This window comes from Lucilia cuprina, chromosome 6, assembly GCF_022045245.1.
Source record: "Lucilia cuprina isolate Lc7/37 chromosome 6, ASM2204524v1, whole genome shotgun sequence".
In the NCBI taxonomy this organism is placed as follows: domain Eukaryota; kingdom Metazoa; phylum Arthropoda; class Insecta; order Diptera; family Calliphoridae; genus Lucilia; species Lucilia cuprina.
The window spans coordinates 11,134,645-11,137,660 of record NC_060954.1 but is presented as its reverse complement, the minus strand read 5'-3'; the positions used below and the strand labels follow the sequence as shown (position 1 = coordinate 11,137,660).

The 3,016-nt window shown below is 36.2% G+C and overlaps 1 protein-coding gene across 1 annotated transcript in view; it reads left to right on the top strand.

The window, feature by feature from the left end:
- The window catches only part of LOC111684394 (rho GTPase-activating protein gacGG), a 6,543-nt gene that overhangs the window by 2,002 nt on the left and 1,525 nt on the right, over window positions 1-3,016 (top strand). The window lies entirely within an intron of this gene.

Here is a 3,016-nt window from a genome sequence, read left to right as displayed (position 1 = left end):
GTTCTAGTTCAGTTCTAGTTCAGCTCTAGTTCAGTTCTAGTTCAGTTCTAGTTCAGTTCTAGTTCAGTTCTAGTTCAGTTCTAGTTCAGTTCTAGTTCAGTTCCAGTTTAGTTCTAAATCATTCCAGAAACCATTATATTTTCAACTTACTTGAAATGTTCCGTTAGGGCATCTGCATCGGTATTATTATTTTCCTTTGGTACATTACTTTGGGAATTCGTTTGCGAGTCCGAGTCAGAACTTAAACCTAAAGCAACCGAATGTTGCTGGACAAAACTTTGATTGGCTTGCAATAATTGTTGACGTTTAAAAATATCCGAATAGCCACCCAAAGAGGTGGCATCTTCATTAATAATTTCTAGCTGTGGTGGAGCAGTAGTATTGTTGTCCATAATTGAATCCTCATTATCGTTAACGTGATCAACATCATCCTCTTCATCTTCTGGTTGATCAATTTCCTCTTCATTGTGTTCTGGTTGTTCGTGAAATTCCGATAAATAAGTTTGGTTTATAGTTTGATTTTGATCAGTAGAACTGGTGGTGGTAGTGAGTACCATTACAGGTTTGCGGGAGCGGGGTGTCATAATGGATTCCTACAATAAATAATAATATAAAATATTTTTTATAGTATTGTGTTAAATTTACAAAGAACTTTTATTATTTAAATAACTTTTTTTAATTCTACTTTGTTACCTGCATAGCTTTGGGCATTCTTTGTGTTGACTTTGTTATAGGCGACATAGATCTGCGCCCTAGCAGTAGTGATGGAGTGCTGGTAACTAAATCCAAATTACGATGATAAAGACCAGTCTGTTGCAATAACAATTGCTGATAAGCAGCCGGCCCTCCTGCAAAACAATTTGCCACTTCCGAAGAGTTACTACCACCAGCAGCTGCCATCAAACTTATATTATTTTCCCGAAGTATGTGTTGTTCTTCATTATCCACATCATCCTCGCTGTCGACTTCTGTATCAGAATCACTGGCGTCATCTTCAAAAGTATCGTCATCGATATCCTCATCATCCATATCTTGTAATAGAGGAGCATTACCACTTCTAATGGCTGCAGCAAAACTTCCTTCGGCTTGTTGATATATTTGAGAATCATCACTCGAACGTCTTTTCAAAGTAGAGGATACAGTGCGCACTAAACGTTTGGTAGACTCGGGCGTACTAAAGGGAAACTTCAAGTTACCCATGCTTACGCCTTTCATTAACTTGCGCGTTAACGAACGTCCCGTCAAGTGCTTAGCTATGGGTGTAATCATTTCATAACCACCCTGGTTATGGGCTGTTGATGAGTTTGGTGTATCGCATATATTGTGTGACAAACTAAGATTTGGTTCTGACTTGTAACGTGATTTTAAATCATTTGAAGGTGTTTGTCTCAAAGGTGTAGAAGGATTAGAAATATGTTCTATATCTAGCAAATGAGCATCATCCCAAGCTACTGATTTTTTATCTACACCAGGAGCACCAGTACCTGTTATTAATTGTTTAGCGGCTTCTGATAATAATTTCAAAGGAGTAACACAACAATTGGGATCCAAATGTTGATGCAAACCAGCCGTTAAACCCAATGACGAAGATGATGAGGTTGTAGATGTTATAGAAGTGTTAATTTGATGTTGTAAATCCGAAGATGTTTGGCGACTAACAGGAGCCGATATAGATTTAGTTTGATAAGCAAAACCATCACTACTACCACTATTGCTACTATGATGATGAAGATGCTGTGTCATAGCCGTTTCATGTTCATCATTAACGGCAGCTCTCATATTCAGAGCATATTGTTGACCCATTAGCAATGAAGATGATGATATAGATTTTTGTAAAGGATGCGTTTTAATATTATATGGGGTGTGACTGTTAGTGGTGGTTAGAACAGATGATGATGAAGATGCTGATGAATTGGATGTTAATGCAGAAGTCGTTGTTATGGTAGAAGTATTGGTAGCAAAGGGTTGAGGATTAGGACTTTGGAATAAAACTCTTTGTTTATGTGACTTCATGCTAAAGTTATTTGGAGTCTGTATGGTTTAAACGTAAGTTTTAAAAGATTGATAAGATATTTTAGGTTTTAGTTAAAACATGCCTCTTTTTTGAGAAAATGAAAAAATACTTACTTCTAAAACTACTGTTGGTATGGCTTGACGTTTTGGTGTCCTTGACATTATACCCTTGTGGAATATATGTTTTTTTATCGAATCACTTAGAGATTTAGCTGTTCGTGAGGTTTCGGAATTTTTAACACGATTCATGGCTTGCAATTGCAAGGGTGTTCCTAATATGAAAAAAGTAAAGATTGGGTAAATGTTCAATTCTAGTTTGGTTCTATTTTAGTTCTAGTTCAGTTCATTTTTATTTCTAGTTCAGTTCTAGTTCAGTTCTAGTTCAGTTCTAGTTCAGTTCTAGTTCAATTCTAGTTCAGTTCTAGTTCAGTTCTAGTTCTAGTTCAGTTCTAGTTCAGTTCTAGTTCAGTTCTAGTTCAGTTCTAGTTAAGTTCTAGTTCAGTTCTAGTTCAGTTCTATTTCAGTTCTATTTCAGTTCTATTTCAGTTCTAGTTCAGTTCTAGTTCAGTTCTAGTTCAGTTCTAGTTCAGTTCTAGGTCAGTTCTAGTTCTGTTCTAGTTCTGTTCTAGTTCTGTTCTAGTTCTGTTCTAGTTCTGTTCTAGTTCTGTTCTAGTTCTGTTCTAGTTCTGTTCTAGTTCTGTTCTAGTTCTGTTCTAGTTCTGTTCTAGTTCTGTTCTAGTTCTGTTCTAGTTCTGTTCTAGTTCTGTTCTAGTTCTGTTCTAGTTCTGTTCTAGTTCTGTTCTAGTTCTGTTCTAGTTCTGTTTTAGTTCTGTTCTAGTTCAGTTCTAGTTCTGTTCTTGTTCAGTTCTTGTTTAGTTCTAGTTCAGTTCTAGTACAGTTCTAGTACAGTTCTAGTTTAGTTCTAGTTCAGTTCTAGTTCAGTTCTAGTTCAGTTCTTGTTCAGTTCTAGTTCAGTTCTAGTTCAGTTCTAGTTCAGTTCTAG